Below are 20,902 nucleotides of genomic sequence, written 5' to 3' on the forward strand. Positions count from 1 at the left end.
GAAATGCAAAAATACTGATAAAACATTAGCAAATTAAACTCAGCAGTGTATTAAGAGAATAACATGAAGGAATAAAAGTGAAATATTAGTAAAACTCTTAGCTAGGTCCACATTGATTAAAGGAGGAAAATTATACGATCATCTCAATTGAAACCAAAGCATTGTCTGTTATTTCCAGTTTCTGTTCTTTTAAAGTGTAGCAAAATTTCAAAGAAATTTACCAAGCAAAAGGAGTACAGAATTCTTCTGTATTTTTACAGTGTTTTCCTAAACATTTATGATCATCTTGCCCACCTCTAAATCAATAGAGGTTTTTTTAGCAATATTTTAAAATTCAGTTTTTCCAGAGCAATGAATATTTCCATATTCGTTTTCATCAGTATTTTGGAATGTTGATCAAATTGCTCAATCACAAGAACAAAAACAAAGAGATCAAACAAATTTCATAACAATGCAACTTCACCCTTGTAAATATAACACTCAACTGCTGGGAAAAATGCTGCTAGTGCCACCAAAGTTTAGCTTCCTAACTGTAACTATTCAGCTTCTTGGCAGTCAATATGGTGAACAGAGGAAAGAGAAAGCTTTCTTTAATCTGATTAATTTATATTTGTGCTGTCTTATCCCGTAGCCATTAGCCACACATGGCTTTTGAGCGCTTGAAATGAGGTTAGTGTAACAGAAGAACTGAATTTCTTATTTAACTTAATATAAATTATTTTAACGTTAAAGACTAATAGTTCAATCATTGAAAAACTTTTAAGTATACCCGGAGTAACTTGGATATATGAGTCTACTTTTACAATTATGAATTTATGAAATTTAAATATAGATCCAGTATCTTCAACAAAAATTTAGCATCTTAACTGTATTGTAAGTGTAAAATACATGTTGAATTTTGAAGGTTTAGCTTTGCGCAGTGGCAGTATCGTAGCCAATGAGGTTTATCTGAGGCGCAATTATTGCTAATTGAAAACTTTTCCCAATTTTGAAGGTTTAGTATGATAAAAAGAATGTAAAATATCTCAATAATTTTTTATATATTGGTTACATGCTGAAATGGTTGTATTTTGAGTACATGTTTTAAATTAAATATATGCCTGTTGTGTCCAGCACGACACGGGCAGTGAGAGAACGAGAAGGGGTGGCGAGGGGTTAAGAAAGAAACTGAAGTCAAGAGATTTATGCACTAGGGACCAAGGGTCTCACAGCCTCAAAGGACTGAGAGCCCCGAATCAGGCCACCTTGTGGCTTTTATTGATGTACACACAGGAAGTAGCATTGTTTTTTCCACGGTCTGTGAGTCTCACACGTCATACCAGAAAACTGATTCAAACCAATCACCCTCGCCTGCAAGCAGCCAGAATTGAAAGTCCCATGATGTCTTAATAATTGTGGTATGTGCCTCCCCAGGGACAAAACCTTTATACTGACACATTGATAAGAATAGAAGGAGAACTGATTTTATCACATCATTGAATCACTTCCCAAGCAGGTTGTGGGAAAGAATATAGCCACAAAGGCAGAAGCTCTCCTTAGACAGGGAAGGTGGGGGGCTGTGCCCACCTCGATGGATCCTGTGAGTTCTCCATGTGGTCCCCATGTGACTGTGTCTGGCTTAGATCATTCCCCCCGCAGCCCCCGCAGGGAATCTTACCCGTCATTGACTATCCAGCCATCTTTTGGGGCCAAACAGGGACACATAAGGTGCAAGCACAAAGGTGAAGCAAAGTCCCTGAAAGGATCGGTCTCACAGACTGTTCTTTCTTTAGGGGAAGTTACAAGGGGACAGATGGTTAGGCTGCTGCGTGACAACATGTGCCAATAATTTCACCGGTTTCTTTTACTTTCTTAATGTGGCTACTAGAAAATTTAAAATTATATATTTGCATTACATTATATATTATCGGACAGCACTGATTCAGAAGTTTAGCTGGGAGAGTTTCTACCATATCTTTTAAAATGTATAATGCACCTATCTTTTGACTAGAGAAGTTTATCCTATAGAAACACTAATGTGCCTTTATAAATATAACATACTGGGTGTTCATTTTCCTAAAGTTGCTGCAAATGATGGGAAAGAATCTCAGTGGGCTTTCAATAGGGTTGAAGAAATGTTGTTTCAAACATATATGGAATGCTAATCATTGAGTAAAGAAATGAAATACTCATATACAGAGAGATGGAAACATGGCCATGATACTGCATGAAAAAAAAAGGTCATAGAACAATATGTATAATGAAATCCCATTTAAAATAATTAAAACCATATTAAAAATATGTACATTTTCACTATTTCCTATAGTCTTCCATATTCTTTGCATTTTTCAAAAAGCATATATTACTTATAATTAAAAAGTAATTGATGCAAGGCTAGTGACATAGGATAAAATTTCTTTTCTGCATGTTGCTCTATGCAACTGTCCTAGAATCGATAATAGCTATAAAATCATAATTTTCAAAACATTGCTGATTTGTAGAATTCACCAATAGGCAAAGTATGGACGACTTAATTTTAGGTATAGCAAAAATTATGAATATTGTAAATCCTGCCAATGTAAACGTCATGGAATTCAGAGATAGTGAAAGAAGAATACAGAATTGCTGATTTCCTCATTTCAGATAATGGAGCAACAATAGGTAGTGTCTAAAAAATTATGATGTCAACACTACGTTCAAAAATTTACCACAAGGAACCAAATGTAATATAAATACAAAATTATTTGGGGGGTGGTAGCTAAATTTTTATCCTTTATTGCAAGGAATGAAAAGAAATTACATCAATTAAGTAACAATTTTTTGAGATCCTTTTATTTAACGTTTATTTAACAATTATTTGTTGACTAGGATAAATATGTAATAAACTAGTAAAATTAGTAAACAAAGTAATTCTGATCCAGATAAATGTAAAGGATATGAGTTATAAAGTAAAGAGTGTGACGTGCTAGAAAGGAACCAGTATGAATGTTGTATCACTTAGGATTATGTTTATCTCTGATTACCAGAAAACTTAATAAATTGTGGCTTAAAAAACAAAGAAGTTATTTTTCTCATGAAATAAGAAGTTTGGGTTTTTCAGTTTATAGCTGATACGGTATCTCAATGCTGCCATCAAGGAACAAGGCTTCTTCTTTCTCCCTGCTCTGCCATCCTTCGCAGGAATTGCTGTACAACTAGCTTTCTGTCTGCATTCCAGGAAGGGAGGACGAAATAGAAGAGACCACAGGCTGGTTTAAGCTTATGTTTCATTGGCCAGAGCTGAGTAGCTTGGCCTCCCCTGGCTCACAGGCTGGGAATTGAAGTCTTTATCTTTCTAACAGCTACACAAGAAAGCAAGGGGAAAGGAAGCTGAAACGGGTTAGCCAAGGATTTCTCCTTTAGGAAGTGACATTTAAACTGAGACCTCAACGATGAGAAGAAGAAAGCTACACAGAAACCAGGAGAGTAGCATTCCAGGCAGAATACCAGGCAGTGTAGTAGAAGGGTTTTAAACAGAAGAGTAATAGGATCTGACTTAACATTTCAAAGGCCTACCTGGCTGCTATATAGAAATCGGGTTGAAATGGGGTAAGGGTTGAAGCAAGAAGACCAGTTAATGCCTGTTCTATTGGTTCAGTTAGGAAACAACAGTGGCTTGGAGTAGCAGGAGCACAGATGTATAGAAGGGGAAAGATTCAAGGTATATTTCGGTGAGAGAGCATACCTGCAGCTTGCTGCGTGATTGAACAGAGAGGAAGAAGGAAAAGGAAGAATCAGGGATGACTCCTAAGTTTTTAATATGAGCTCCCAAGTAGATCATGGTGCCCTTTACAGAAATTGGAAAGACTAAGTGGTGCGACTTGGTTTGGGGCAGAAATAGAGTGGAATCTAAAATTCTATTTTAGAGCTGTTTAAGTGTGCAATGCTTATTGCACATGCAAGTGGGTAGCTAGCTCTCTGAGACCAGAGCTCAGTCAAGAAGTAATGGTTAGAGTTAAAAAATTGGGGGTCATCAACATATAGTTTTCCAAGCCACAGATTATGTCTATCATTTAGAATTGTGGTAATAACCACCAGGAGATTAAAAGCAGAATGAATTAAAAGTTATTTTTCTGCAGGGAACAAGAGTGGGGTTTGTGGGATTGGGTGGAAGACTTTAACTTTTCATTTGGTACGGAGTAATTTTTTAAAGTATGTATTTTAATTTCATATATATTTAAAAAATAGAATGAATGAACACTGATAAAGAGTAAAACACACAAAAACCTGATAAAAATGTGTGCTCTGGTATATTTCCTTCACAATTTCCTTATGTTGACTTAATCATGACAGCGGTGAGAGCCAGCAATTTTGCAAAGGCAAACTAGAGTATTTGGTTTTAACAAAAGCTAAAGAAAACTCATAGATATTTTAGTGTTCAGTACCCTACAATTAGCAATTTGGTTTCTTTCACGGTCTGGGTTAATTTTGGAAACACTGTGGCAACATCTTTGTGAACAAGGAGTTTTGGTTTAGCTTTTAGATGATCTCTGTGACACAGAGGGTGTAAATGAATTTCATGGGGCCCTGGGTCCACAGCGTGATTCAGACTGTCTCAGGTCCCTCTTCTGACATGCCCTTCTTTTACCTTCTTAAAGTGACTCCCCAAAACCCACTGGAATTTTTGAGTAAATAGATGCAGGCTTTGGTGAAAAAAAAAGAAACTCGAGATCTGAAGGAATATGCCAATTCATAAATACAAAGCAAATAGCATGGGTGTGTGCAGGCAGCCAGCGAGTGGCTACAGGGATGTAGTGGGTTTTCAGCTCGGTTTACGTGGAGTGGCTGTTAATACATCATCCCGCTTTGAGAAGTAGTCAGCAGATACTCAGTTTCCCTCAACAGTTACACCGACATTACCCCGATGGCCTGTTTTTCATAAGTTTTCATCAGGCCCTTCTACAGTTGGACCTGACAGCATATCCTACACATATGATTAGTTACACGCTTCAGTATTCCTCAGTGAGGTTACATTGTTCTTTTCAGCACCATCAAAAACTGGTACACAAGGGAAAACAAATAAAAAAGCCTCATGTTGTCTCCTAAAAGAGCCCCTTGGTACTGGGTGATCGGCTCTCCTTTAGATTTTATGAAATGGCAGAAATGCTGTGACCACTCAGAAATACAGATGGTGCCAAAACAATGTATACACATTTTAAGAAAGGAAAAAACTGTTTTAAGATTACCCTGATGGTAACCACTTTGAGTAACTCTTGTAATTGCAGAAGTCAAACGTCACTTATATTCATCTTTTGTTATCAGTATATATTATTACAATTTTAATACAGTTTTTTCCTTTCTTAAAATGTGTATACAATTTTTTGGCACCCTCTGTATTTTCAGCTAATAAATACCTGAATTTAGCATGGGTCTAGAATGACCTTTGAACTTGAGATCTTCCTAGTCCTGTCTGAGGAAGATATGAGACAACAACATAGAAACTTTCATTCACATGTTAGATGGGAATACAAAAGGGGACACAAATTGAGGTTTCATGTATTTAAGAGGAGCTTTAGAGCATGCGGTATAATTATGTTCTTATTTGACAAAATTGGTCAATTCTGCTATCCCTTAACTCACAGGATCTATCTATACCTGTCACACTGATTGAACACACACACACACACACACACACGGAATGCCCTAATTTTAAAGCTTCTTTTGTGTTCACTCAACAATACAATTAAGTCTGGACAAGTTGGGGGTATAGTTTTACTGACATCTTTTACTTAACATTTACTTAACATTGTTTACTTAACATCCAGATGATGTTATCTGAATTTCTTGCACACATAGTAATGAAAACGAAGGAGAAATAATAATTGAAAGAGCAGAGATTCAGACAGGGCTCTTTACCTCTGTTATTCTTCTTTTCATAAAAATCACTTTCCTGAGTAGAAGGCAAGGGGCAGCAGGAGAGCTGTGGGCCCTTCACAAGGGAAGGGAAGAAAGGAGTAGGGAGGAGAAGTAGCGAAATGAAAGAATAAAGCATACAGAGAGGAAAAGATGGTGAAGTGTGGAGTGGCAACGAGACAGATTTTTAATATGTTATAAATTTGTACATTACTAACCCTCTGCATTGGGAATTCAGGAATGTGTTTGTTTATTGCCATCCATTTATTCAATAAATAATTACTGAACAACTACTGTGTGCCAGGCACTGTTCTGTTTGCTTGAGATATGCCAGGAACCAAGGAAGAAAAGATGGTGCCCTCAAGGGTCTTATATCTCAGTGACAAGGACACAAAATAAATAAAGAAATCAAATAGTAGATTAAAATGCTATGGGCCAAAAAGGTAGAGCAGGGTAAAGAGGGTCGGGATGTGTAGGGTCAGTGAGAGGATCAGGCTGCAGTGTTAAATAAGGCAGTCAGGGCAGGACTGATTAAGATGGTATTATAATATTTGATCAAAGACTATAGGAAGTAAGGAGGTTAGCCAAGCAGATCTGTAGGGCAGGCTGGGGAGGGGAGGGTGTTCCAGCAGAGGGAACAGCTAGAGCAAAGGATTCAGTGAAGGAAAAGTAGGAGTTCAGTTTTGGACAGGCTGAGTTTGGCATGTTATGGGACATCCAAGTAGAGAGGTCGAGGCAGCAGTGGGATATATGAGTCTGGAGTTTGGAAGCAAAGTCTGGACTAGAGATAAGAAATTGGGAGCATTAGCCTAGGCAGGGTGGATCAAACTTCAAGCCTGAATGAAATCACCAAGAATGAACTAAAAAAGAGGACCATGGCTTCTTGAGATGCTCCAAAAATTAAGAAATTGGGTAGCCTTTGAAAAATGAGCAAAGGACACTGAGGAGAGGTTCAGTGAGGGAAGGAGAAGCAAAATTATCTTTTTCTCCCCACTGCCAAAATTGGCTAATGTTGGTGAGTCTCAAACAGTATTTGCTCTTTCTAATAAAAGTCATCTCCTCCCCTATAGGAGCAATAGGAATTATGGGACTCTGGCAAAAAAAATAAAAAAATAAAAAATAAAAGAAAGAAAGAAAAGTATCTGGCTCTCAAAAAAGGTACCAAAGAGAAAGACATGTTTTAAACATACCTAGACATTTAAAAAAAACAAAAACATTATAATGGTAGGCATACTGTCATCAGAGCTTCTTATCTGAAAAACCCATTTTTCTTATTTTTAAGGCAGTAGCCCAATTTCTAATTCTTTCAGTAATAGCAGGGCTCTGGCAGCTACTTTTTTTTTTTTTTTTCTTCAAATTCTCAGATGATGAAAAAGGGCATTTGTCATCCAATGACTATGTTAGAGTATCTAGAAATGAAGGCTGACCACTTTTATGCTTGATAGAAACGTGCATATAAAATTTGTAGTAACTCAATTATATCTGTTGGTAAAAGTGGCTAGTGATTTGTATTTATTTGCCTTTTTAAAAATTTTTTATTGGGGATTATTGGGGAACAATGTGTTACTCTAGGGCCCATCAGTTTCAAGTCATCCTTCAATCCAGTTGTGGAGGGTACAGCTCAGCTCCAAGTCCAGTCACCGTTTTCAATCTCTAGTTGCAGTGGGCACAGTCCGCCATCCCATTGGGAATTGAACTGGCAACCTTGTTGTTGAGAGCTCGCTCTCTAACCAACTGAGCCATCCGGCTGCCCCCTACATGCCTTTTAAGTGGAAAAGAATGAGGTGTGTATAAATGCAAATCCAATCATTTTATTGCATTAAGTATCAAAAGCTTACATTCATTGCAGATAGAAGCATTCAATTCACTGCTACTAAGAGCTATTTCAAATGATTAGCATAAACTAAATATAATATCTTGATTTACCATTGTCCAAAAGAGAAGATACTATCTGAATTTTTCTTGATTTATTTGCCCAAATTTTAAAGAGCTCACAGATTGCTTCAATTAAACAGCTTTTTGCATAGAACAATTTATATATAGTATATATTTAGAAATCTACAGCAAATATCTCAATGGACTACAGGCCAATCCTTTAATCCAAGTTAATTAGTCCAAATAAACTTATCTACTACTGTTTGCTGTGAAGCCGCTTGTGATCTGAAGTGCCTAGAAGGCTGAGTGTAATTTGAAGTTAGTTTGGAAGAAAGCCTAACATATGAGTGGATCAGAGAAGCCGACCTCATTAGACATTTAACTTAGGTTTAACAGCTATTCTATGTATAAATGTCATAGGGACTCATAAGACTATTTTTAATGAGCAATATCCAGAGGAGAATTAAAAATAAACTATAAAAAGATGTTCTTCATTTGGTTTTAGAGTTAGAAAAATATTTGACCTGGCAGTCAACGTAGTCAAATAGTCGTGAATGACTGAAGAGTTGCTGAGAGATTCCTGATGACTGCTAATGAATGATATTCTTGGTCAACTTGGGTAGTTCTTCATGTTTACTAACATTTGAGAAGTAATATTCATAGCCAAAAGCACTGGTGAATTTTTTCCAGGGTGTTTGTTGGCTTGCACTATATATAGATGGCTTTGCTCAGGATGCTAGTTCCCTTGTTATTTGTCAAAATACAAAGACGGCTATTTCATAGATAATTGTCCTGTGTTTATTTACATTACATGTTTACATGTTCAGTTGCTATTGATGTGTTTACTTGCTCTGAGATGATTTTTCATTCAGACTTTTGGTACTGAAAAAATACCAGAAACAAAATAAGTAAAATAAGTGATGATTTTCATTTTGGACTCTGACTAAGCCAACTGAAAGACAAGAAGTCTTGCTCTATTTTTGTCTATACACAGGAGAAGGGCCAGGACTAGGGTGAGGTGAATGAGGCAGGTGCAAGATTTAGTGGGCTGGGCCAGAGAATGAAGGATCTTTCTTCTTCAGGGTTTGAATATTACTCTGTAAGTGAGGAGTTAGCTAAGCAGCTGAAGCAAAGGAGTGATGTGAGCAAATCTTTCTTTTAGACCTGCTCTTTCCCCAAAGCTGATTGAAATGATAAATGAATAACAAGAGTAGGGAACAGTAGCAGTGATATGCCGTAAATGTAACATCAGTGGATTTCCAGGAGATAGAGCACAGGGAGACCAAATTAAAGGAGCCACCAAAGATTCCGAAGCTTCCTAAGAAAGTAGTGAGGTGTCACAGCCTTGGCAGGAAATGCAGAAATGTTGGCCGATACCTTTAAGACTTGGAAGGGTTAGTGTTATCCTGTGGCAATCATGAACGGGGGCAAGACAGGTATTGTTCCTCTAGGAGCTTCTAACAGTTAAGCATCACTTGAAGATGAACTCAGTCAAAGAGATACATCAAAATAAAAACTCGCCATCTGTGATACAGTAGTAAAGAACTGATGTTGAACACTGAAACCATTTAAATAAAGTATAAACAATTGTGTGTGTTTACAAAATGAAATAAACAATTTTTAAAAGTGATTAAATACTTAAAAATAATCTTAGATTATAATAAAAACATTCCAGATTATAACCAAAAAACAAAACAACACCAAAGAGACGATATGGGTGCTGAGGAAGATACAGATATACTAATTATTTCATCTTATCATTGAAAGAGCAAATAATGGCTTTTTCATTCTAGGCATTGATGACTAATGGCTTGATTTTAAGACATGTAAGAGCATAGTTCACAAACTCATCCTAGAATATCTCATTGCTGAATATCACTACAGTCACTTTCAAAATACTCCCCTTAGGAAGCTATGCACCGTGGCCACTGCCTAGTCCACCCTTCAAAGCAATTTTGGAACTCTTTTTCTGGAAAGGCCAGCAGAGCTGTCTTCATATTACCCATGATATCCTGAATGTCAACAAAATGTCTTCCTTTCAATATTTCCTTTATCTTTGGGTAAAGAAAGAAGTTATTAGGGGCCAGATCACGTAATGTATTATATTATATAAGACCCGGTCTTATTAGCATTAGAGCTGATGGTCCAGCTAGGTCTTATTTTCGGGGAAACACGGAATTATCAATATTCATAATATTTATATTATATTATATTAATTGTTTACTAATAATTGAAATGATAATTGAATTTAGAAGACATAATTTAACACAGCCTTATGGTGTCAATAAACTTGAAAACAACATTTTAATTTATATTGAAACTTTTGGGCCAGAGAACTAAAACAAGTTGATTAACAAAAGTATTTCAAATATAAAAATAGATTGGATTAGGGTAAAAATCTTTGGGGAAAATGGAATATATATACAAGTTTCAAGCAGAAAATGTTGCAATGTAAAGCTTCTGATTTTTTTTTATTAGTTTCAGGTGTACAAAGCAACATACTAGTTAGAAATTTACACCCCTCACAAAGCAATAACCTCCTCCCTCCAATCTACTACCCATCTAACATTGTATATAGCTGTTACAATACCAATGACTGTATTCCCTATGCTGTACTTTATATTGCATGACTATACATACACACACGCACACACAGGTCAGACAATTAAGTTTGTGAACTTACCACCATGTATGTATATGAAATTATAGTTGACATTCAGAGTTATTCTACTTCAGCTTCATGTGTACAGCACATTGGTCAGGCATGTACACAGTCTATGACGTGATCCCCCTGGTAAGTCCAGTGCCCATCTGGCTCTACATAGTCTTTACAACATTATTGATTATATTCCCCATACTGTATTTTATATTCCCGTGACTACAGAATACAAGTTTCTGACTTTTCAAGAACAGCTAATTCAAATATTGAATTAAAATAGGCAATTATGTTTTTTCCTTTTGGATATATTTAGAAGAAAGATATGACAGTTTTATTTACATAGCAATATTTAAATATACCAGAAATTATATCGTTTGCAATTATTTAAGCTTATGATAAAAAATTTCTGTCTATGAGTATCTGTTTCTCATTTGTTTGTCTTGTCCTTTTGTTGTTTTTGGTTTATATACCACATATCAGTGAAATCACATGGTTCTCTGCTTTTTCTGTCTGACTTATTTCGCTCAGCATTACTCTCTCAAGATCCATCCATGTTGTCACAAATGTTCCTATATCATCTTTTCTTACCGCCGAATAGTATTCCATTGTGTATATATACCACAACTTCTTTATCCATTCATCTATCGAAGGACATTTTGGTTGTTTTGGGGGTGGGGGGTGGGAGATGAGGGTAAGGGGGATCGAATATATGGTGATGGAAGGAGAACTGACTCTGGGTGATGAACACACAATGGGATTTATAGATGATGTAATACAGAATCATACACCTGAAATCTATGTAATTTTACTAACAAGTGTCACCCCAATAAATTTAATAAAAAAAAATTAAAAAAAAATTTACATAACCATATAAAAAAAATTTGTGGATAAATGAAAAATATGCAAAGAGGTACACAGTTTTCCAAAATTCTTTCTAGTAGTACAGGAGTGAATAAAGATTGGCGGTCATCGTTCTATGGTATTTCTTGATATAGCCCTTATATGTAAACACATTCCAATTTTCCCCTGTTTCCACTGCAGTACAGGAGCTGAAATAAAATCAAAACCTAAGGAAGCTCCAGCAGTTATAATAAAACCAAAGGATTTCCATTTCTTATCATTGACAATGAAGTCAAACAACTATGAGCACTCAAAACTCTGGCATTCTCTAGGTTGGAACAAAATGTCCTGAGGCTAAAGCTGAATAAATCTATTTCCCCACCTTTTAGAAAAAAATATGATAATCAATAGACTCTTCTATTTTTAATTTTGTCCTCCTAAAATTTTATTAAAAGCTTTGGTGATAGCTGGTAATCTTGTCTATTATTGACGTTTAGCTATTGAATTGCCTAACTTAGTATTCTTTATTATATTATAAATAAATATAAATATATTATTTATTTTGTATACGTTGTTTATTATTGAATTAAAAGTAGCTAATGAATATTTATAGGAAAACTTGAAAATAGTTCATCATATTTGGTTCGATTATTTTTCTTTTCAAGGTTGTGTACTAATGACTATGACTGTATATTGTGTGTGTGTGTGTGTGTGTTTCACTAAGAAAGCTTCTGATTTGTGTAAAGGAGTTAAATATCAAGATTTCAAAGAGTGGTACAAAAATCATAGTATTCTGAAAATAACCCCATGAGGTCGCTCCTATCTGAACAAATTTGAGAACTATTAAGATGGATCATTGTTTGTAAATTATTAAACAATCTGAAGAAACCAGCTAGTTTTATTTTATACTTTTGTCTATATGCACAATAAATTTAATTTAAAACAATACACATTTCTTTATAAAATTATTCTACAATAAATGGAATTTCTCCAGGAGAAATTAATCCCCAAACACGATCTTTGTTTTCATGAATAATTACAAAGACCACTTAAAATGAAATTCTAGATTTTCAAGGACCTCATCAAATAGTATTGTATGAAATAAAGGTTTCTGTAATAATAAAGAATTATTAAACCTAATTTCCACTCACTAGTGAAAAACAGAACCATATTATTTTATTTCCCCCAAGCCTGTGCTTTTTAGTCCTGCCTATGAATCAATAGTTTTGTTTAAAACTTCATGTCTATTGACAGGGGTTCCTGACATGCTGGCTTTGTTGCATTAGTCTGATCCAGGAAGCATATCCTTTTCTACTTCATTAGAGTATTTTTAGAGTTGACTAACTGTATTAGCTACATATAGCTGTATATTGAAATTGTGGATGATTTGAAATCATTTAAGAAAAGGCTTACTTATAAAATTTATGGAAACATTCCAATTGTTCTAATTTTTACTTTCTCATGAATTCTGGGTGAATTGTTTTCTTATATGAGTTACAGGTGCAGTTTTTTTAAAACAATGTGTTAGGTAAAAGATGGGTTCACATGAATCTTTCATTTCTCCCCAGCTCCTATTAATGCCCAAGTTCTACACATGAGAATTTTTTTAAACTTTTGTTTATTTTAGGTATAGCATACATGTAAAGGTCCAAACATAAGAGTACAGCTTAACCAACTTTTGTACATGTATATACAGAGACAGAACTTTCTTAGCCGCTTGAAGGTGCTCTTTCCAGTTAATATTGCACACTGAGGTAATCACCTCTCTACGTTCTGTCACCATTGATTAGGTTTATTGGTTCTTGAACCTTATAAATGTCATTCAGTATGTCACCTTTGTGTCTGGTTTTCTTTCCTCCACATCATGACTGTGCACAGGATAGTTCATCTCTTCAAAGGCAAACGTAAAGCTAATAAATTTACATGAAAGACGATGAAAAAGAAGGTCTTTGTTATTGTTGTTGTTTTCTCTTTCCTAATTGAAAAGAAGATAATCCCCTTGACTAGACTGGTGATCTGTCAAGGCCGACCTCCCAAAAGAGTTAGTGTTTGGGTGTGGTAGCTTGCGCGGGGCGCCCCCAGATTCTGGGCGTAAGGTAGGATGGTGCTGCGCGCCACCTTGTGGTCGGGTGAGGACACTGACTAGGCTTGGAAAACGTGTGCAAAAATGACATGTATTTTTTTCCGTTTATTTTCTGAGATATATCCTCAGAATGCATATGAAAAATGCGATTGGGGATGTAGTCCTCTGCTGGCCTCAAAAAACTCCATCTGCCTTGGAGAAGGGAAAGTTTTCTAATTGATGAAGGTCTCTGGGTCACTGATATGTCAATAGAAAGATCTTCCCTCCTATGAGTAACTAGGGATGTTCTCTTACAAGAGGTAAAGTATTGATAGGCTCTGATTTTTCTTTTTTTTTTTTTTAGCTCTATCTATGAAAATTCTTCCCTCACTCTAACAATAGATAATAGACCTTTGTTTTCATTTTCACGTCTCTGTGGGAATTGAATGGGAGCTTGGGACAAGCCGTTAGGAGCTGCTTCCTTGAACACAGGTCATTTTCGAGTGGGAGCATTTAGTTGCTGCTGCCTATTCCACAGCGCTGTGTCACTCTGACTGTCAGAGTGAGCAGCGTGTTCCAGATGGGATGCGTCATTAACCTGGGTCTTGAGTGAGGATGATGCAGGGCAGAACCAGCAGCGGGTGGACATTCATGTGAGAAAGAAAGAAACCTTTGTTGTGGAAAGCTGCTGGGATTTGGATCTTTGTTACTAAAACATAACAGTCTATGCCAATGGATTCCAAGGGTGAGAAGGAAAAACTGGGTAGGAACACCACTTGTATTCCTGGCTGATAAAGTTTCAGAAGTGATCTTGGGACTTACAGACAACCCATGAAGAAGAAGAGAGTGGTGTCTCTTCTGTTGCTGTTTGTATAGTACCTAAGCAGACAGCAGACTTCTCATCAGCAACCACTTTATTCAAGGCTCAGGACAGTCCTGGTTCTTCAGCACAGCTCTGTGATGCTCTCTTCTCGCTTGTCCTAAAAAATCATCCCCCAAGATGAAAGGTTGAGAAGACCATTTGGGGAACACTTACAGTGGACTGATTCTCATTCTCTAAGTTCCCTCCATGAGCTGTCATCACTTTTCTTCAGTATGCCATAGCCAGCACGTTACTCTCTAGCTGTGTCGCACTGATGTTTTTAAAGGGATTGCATGTTACAGATTTTTGAGTTGTATGATTAATGACAGTAATTGCTTCTGCCTTTGCATCAATTAATTAAATAATTAATTTATTCATTTGTGCACTAGACATTTATTGAATGCTTTCTATGTGCCAGGGATTGAGCCCAGAATTGTGGTTTCACTGATGAATAAATTACAGACTGTCCTAAAGGACCTCACCTTCTGGGAAGGAAGATCAGGAAATGATAAAAGGACAGTGGAATGTGATAAGGGCTCTAACGGCATTTGCAGAGGAAGTGATTAACTCCAATTGTTGTTAATTGTGGTGGTACGGAGGCTAAGAAAAGTTTCACAGAGGTAGCAGTTTTTAGCTAAATCTTGACGTTGTGAACAGTTTGTTAGGAAAATAAACATTAAGTTTAACACATGCATCAATACTGGCAATACAACACAACTCAATTTCTCAAAATTCTCAAAATTGAGTAAGCAATAGACTGTTTTTTTAAGGAAAACATTCTTGAGAACCTCTAGTTTTGACTTGAATTACTTTTATTGTAATAATGATAAAACTATGCACTAGAATTCATACTAAATTACTTATGGCTATAGTCCTTTTGCTGCTTAAAATCAAAGCAAGTTTATGGCATGTCATACTTTAAAAAAAGTTTTTAAAAATTTTAGACAAATTTGGGGAGTTCTAAATGACTTCATTAAGATGCAAGAAATAATCATATTCCATGTTCTGATTAAGTTTAAAATTATTTTACTAAAAGTCTTTACTGGGACACTCAAATTTACCATAGAAAATTCCAAAATACCCAAATTAATTTGATGTGACAAGTGATGTTTTAATTAATTACTAAAGTTGAGTTTAATGATATAAAAATATGCTTGGATGTTTTTTATTTTTATTTTTATGATTAACATGATTCTTTAAATTTTGCTTATGATGGACCATCTTCTGAGTCATTATTACTCATATTGTTTGTTTTTTTAAAACAGTGAACTGCTTTTAAACTACTCTTAGATTATTTTAATGAAGGAATCAATTCAATGGTTGTGCTCCAAATTATAATATTGAACAGGTTTAATAGTCTAGTAATCTATTAATCCCTTTGAGCAGAGCTTGCTTATGCTACTCTGTGTCCTCTCATTACTTAATTCTCTTTATTGAATTCTACTCAGCTCTATTTGAAATACTCTGAAAACATTTTTTTTCGTATTTGTCATTTCATTTGTTAAATACTAGTTAACACATGAAGTTTGCTTCTGTTCTTTACCCACTAAGCTGAGATAATTAAGATAATTAAGATAACATGTTATTCTGTTGCATTTGTTGTTTCATCATGGCAAATCAAAGTCTAAGTTTATTAAATAATAAGCAAAACTCTTACTCAATGAAAACCAAATGTAATCTACCAAATGTAAATTATCACTGCAAAAGAGAAGTGTAGCTTTTATATCTGGGAATATATTTTAATATGAGTGCAAGGTCAGATATAAAGTGTTTATTGTCCTTTTCATGTTAGGACAATGTCTACTATTAAAAGACTTCTTAGGGCTAAAATTCTAATAATGTAAATTAGGTATTTGGTAACACTGGTAGCTTTGTCCCTTTGTCCTTTATTACTAAGCAACCAAAGAAAGTGGCTAGGTAACCTGAAAAATATGGTATAAACCTGTTTGACTTTGCTTTATTTTAATTATGCCTAGGAAATTACATATGTGAACAGAATAATTCTGGTTACAATTTAATTAGCACATCGCATATGCCAGAAACTTTACATACATTATTTTATTGAACCCTTACTTTATTATGAGGGTCAAATCCCAGATCAACATCTTACCAGCTCTTTTATGTTTGAAAGTATTTAACAAGGCTTAGGAATCCTGGCTGACCATTGCAGAGGATGCTATAGTGTGTCACCATGTTCCCCTTTGGATACGAGGCACTCATTTCCTCATGTGCTGGAGCTATTGGTTGCTGACAGCCCATTGCTGAGTCCCTCTCAGGCTTGCTGAAGTGACACGCCTTGCCCAAAGTTACATCCCCTTCCTGGTAGCAGCCTATATCCAATTATTCATTGAAGCAGATTTACAAAGGCCTCAACTGGAGCAATTCTGCAGAGCCATTCCAGCTACAGAACACCCCACAGGATCCAACGAGACCTCTATTCTGACTGCATTACAGTTCCACTTCTTTCTTAACCGAGTCTCCTCATCTGAGTGTGAGAAGGCCAGTCATACTGCTAGATTCCCTACAATACACAGGCTGTTCCCCACATCAAAGCATTATTTGGTCCCAAAATCAACAGTGCTGAAGTTGAGAAACCCTGGCTTAAATCCACAGGTGTTTCTGCTAGCCTTCCTTGATAAACCCCTTGCACAATCAAAGTCTCAGAATTTTAGAGTCAAATACAAGCCAACTTTTATCTGAGAACTGTGAGGCAATTCCAGTGCCCTAGTTCGTGTTTTTGTTTATGGTATCACGGGTGTCACGTGTTCTAAGCATCTCTGGCTGGTAAGAAAGAAATTTACTATGATAGTACATGTTGGGACTTCCTAGGAACTAGCCAAAATAAACCAGAAAAAGAATCAATCAAAACATAATGATACACTTCACGGCCCTGAGTACATATATGACTTTGAAACCTTAAGAGAACAAATTCTTCTAAGAATTGGGGAGGGGGTGTTTTAAACACCTTTTATCCCTTAAATGTAGCAAACTTACATAAAGAAGGACAAATTGGGGGCAAAAGATTTTCAATGGTTCAGTGAAACCAGCAACTAAAATAACTCCTTAGTCCTGACAAGCTCAGGAGACTGAAATGAACCACATAACATGTCTGAACATAAAAATTCCTAACTGAAAGCCAGTTGTGGCAGGTAGAAATGTCATTGGCCTGTAGTTTCCTTGACAAAGGTCAATCTTTATCTTACAGGAGCCTGTCCATTGTCTTTTTTTGCATCTAAGATAACATGCTCTTGGAATGTCAGTGATCCCTTTCCTGACCCCACAGGGGGCACAACCCACCACACCAGAACAGGAAACTACAGACTCCCTCACTGTTATCTTGTTCCCCAAATACCATCTCTATGTGCTGTAAAATGCTATTAACTATCCTGTACCCACCAATGTAAAAGAAGTGTGTGTCTCTGCGTTTTACTTTTTATTCCAATCCCAGAGATTTCCCCCGCTTTGCTTTCTCCCACTCCCTTACTCTATAACCAGTGGATTTTATATAATCCTCTTCCTTTGATTCTAATGTATAAAATAAGTTGCAAAACTGTCATTTTCCGGAGCATTTTTTCCATCCGTTGAGACTTTGCTTCCCAGCAATTGTCATCAGTTTGGCTCAAATAAACTCTTACAAGCTTCCTCTTAGGCTGGATGGTTTTTCGACGACAGTCCAAACAGTTGAAGCATGTGCCAAAACCAAAGGAAAGAGGACACTGATTGCAGATAATTTCTTTTTAGATCTTTTAGCATATTCATGGAGAAAATGTGTTATTTGTTTCTAAAGAGCATAACCCCAAGTCCCCTGTTTGGAATGCCAAAGTCTGAGGCTGTACATGAGTTATATGAGAGACCTTGGGACAATTTCCATATTGCAGAGTAACACAAATGACAGGACAGAGAAACTATGCAAATAACTCAACTTTAAAGGAAGCAGGATGCCAATAGGTTCACAAAGAGGAAAAAACGGTGATCGCAATCTACCTGACAATGGTCAATTGAAGCGAAATAAGTTAAATCACTGCTACTGCCGTCCTCTTCCAAAGAAAGAAAAACAAAATTCTATAACATGAGTCTCCACAGTAAGCCACGAACCTCCTGCTCATCCTGAAGTAGAGTGTGTGTATATGTTTATACCACATTGACTGCTGAGAACAGAGTGGTGAGACGGCCCAGGGCAGGACCATACAATAAAGGAGAATACTTTGAAGCAATATACCTGAATTTAAGCTGCCTGCTATCCTGTCTCACTCTCCCTTTCTTCCTAACACTATTTTTCACATATTAACTAACCAAACAAGAATAGCTCCCATTCAAAAATAAGTAATAATCAGAGATTAACTGGGATACGAAATCAATACTGTATACAGGGCAAAGAGCCAAACATTTTTCTTTATAAAGTTTTCCTTTTAATTCAGGGAAAGGAAACCTTTCCCAACAACTCCTGTCTACTCTTTTTGGCCAGAGAAGGGTCACATTTCCACTTCTATGTGTAAGGGAAACTGAGAAGCCAAATACTGTACTTCAAATCTCAATTCTAACGAAAGGTGAGGGAGAAGAGAGTTAAAACAAGTGGCTGTCTGCCATGCACATCCAAACAAGACTTGGGTGGGATCAAACTCCAGCTCTGCCATTTACTAGCTTTGTGATGTTGGGCAAGTTACTTAACCTCTCTGTGTCTCAGTTTCTCCATCTCTAAAATAAGGATGATGATATTAATAGTACCTACTTCAGAGGCTTATTGTCAGGATTAAATGAATTATTGCATAGAAAGTACTTAAAACTGTACCTGTCACGTGCTGCTACATGTTAGCTATTGTTATCTGTACTCTAAGGAACTCTTTGGCACTAAAATGTATAGTTCCATAAATACTTATTTGATGATAAAGGATAGGATTTATAAGAACTACAAATAATTAGGTTTGCAGTTAGATCATATTCTGCTTTAAAAAATATTAAAATGTTCACTTTTCATAGAGATGAACCAGTGCCAGTAAATACTTTCATTGGCTTAAAAGTGTTTTTATTAGAAAAGAAATATGACTTGTGTAGTTGGATGAACTCTTGAGCAAGGAAACCAGTGAACATTGAGTGATTATAAGGATTTAACTTTACTTTAAAAAACATCTGGAAAGAATCTCTTCAGGGAGTTGTTCTACCTTATTTTCCTTCAAGTTTATAAACTATATTTAAGTTTTCTTAAGCAAGCAGCAATGTGTCCTGAGGGGAATTGTCACAGCTCCCTTCCCCATCAGCCAAAGTTAACTCACCATGAACTGCAAATTTATGAAGACTCTCTTTGTCCCACGACCTAAAACTAAGGTTTATCCTAAAGAAGAAGTCAGCTAATAAATAGAAAGGCAAGTTCATTCTAGATGAGAACTCACTGATGACTGAATGAAGGCTCGTATCTCAAAAAATTCACTTTCAAAGTGTTTGTGATTCACTGAGAAGAGAAGGTAATTCACAAATAACAAAAATATAGCAGTTAAAAACTTAAGAGAAAATAGAGGAATCTTGGTAGCGATGCTTTGAGAAGGACAAATTACATGCTATGGGATAATCAAAGAAGGTCCTAAGGAGGTGGCATTTGAGCTTGTCCTTAATGGATAAGCTCGTTTGGACAGGTAGCATTGGGAGGAAGGGCATTTCTGGCAAAGGGAAAGAAGGGACAGGTACAAGGGAAGGAAATTGTAAGACAATTATTGCGCTAGACATTGGGAACAGATCAAGTCATGAACAAGCCATGAACAATTCTGTCAAGAAGATTACCTTTCAGTAGGAAAAACAGAAAATAAGCAACAAGACGACAAAATACATAACCAAACTGAGGGTTGTGAAGCAAATAAAGTCGGGTGATGAAAAAGATGGTGAGTGAGGATGAGCCCCGGCTGTGGTGGAGGTGGTAGCTGCTGTTTGACGTAGGGTGGCCATCACGTCAGCCTTTCTGAGGAGGTTACACATGAGAAAATACCTGAAGGAATTGAAAACTGAAGATCTGGACTTCCCCGTCAAAGGGAACAGCAAGTGTAAGAGCTTTTGAAATGAGAAAAGCGAGAAGACCCTTGGTGCTGGGCCACAATGAAGGAGAAGCACGGCAGAAAATGAGTTTAGAGAGGAAGGCAGGATCCAGATTATTCAACGCGCTGAGGAAGGCCACGTAGGAGTATGGATTTTATTCTAAGTGTAATGGGAAACAGCTGAAGAATATAAAGAGGAAAGCAATGTGATGTGATGTACATTCATAGTAGTAACAAATACCACCTTGCCTTCCTGTAGAACAGACAGCAGCGGGTCAGAGATAGCACTGCATCCATCTGGGTTCCATATGTTACTGGTACCAACTGGTGAAAGGATCAAGATTTGGTAGGATCCCTGCTGTGCCCGTTGTTAACCCTTTAGTTTCTATAACCAAAGCAGTCATGGAGGTTTCAGAGGAGGGTTCAGAGGAGGGCTCAGAGCAACGTCTAAGAGGCTGTCTAATGGCTGGTCAGGAGTGGGTCAGCACAGTTGTACATGTGCATCCTTGCTGGCTCAGCCCTGGTTTTGGGTGGAGATAATGGAGATTGTGAGAAGTAGTCAGACTCAGGATTTATTTTGAAGATAGAAACTATAAATAGCCTTGCTGATTAATGTTGTAAATAGGATCTACACCTGTAAAAGTAAGTGTGATAAGACTCGGTGCTTAACATTTATTATAAATTCTTCTAAAATACGTTGCTTCACTTTATAG

The 20,902-nt window shown here is 36.5% G+C and overlaps 1 non-coding gene across 1 annotated transcript; it reads left to right on the forward strand.

Moving 5' to 3' along the window:
* Positions 1–908: 908 nt before the first annotated feature.
* Positions 909–1,052, forward strand: LOC148758468 (U4 spliceosomal RNA). Its single transcript, XR_016020969.1, has one exon. It is a non-coding gene; the product is annotated as a U4 spliceosomal RNA (small nuclear RNA).
* The last annotated feature ends 19,850 nt before the right edge of the window (positions 1,053–20,902 follow it).

The sequence above is a fragment of the Rhinolophus sinicus genome, chromosome 3 (assembly GCF_057876585.1).
Source record: "Rhinolophus sinicus isolate RSI-liver-muscle chromosome 3, RSI-T2T, whole genome shotgun sequence".
Classification (NCBI taxonomy): domain Eukaryota; kingdom Metazoa; phylum Chordata; class Mammalia; order Chiroptera; family Rhinolophidae; genus Rhinolophus; species Rhinolophus sinicus.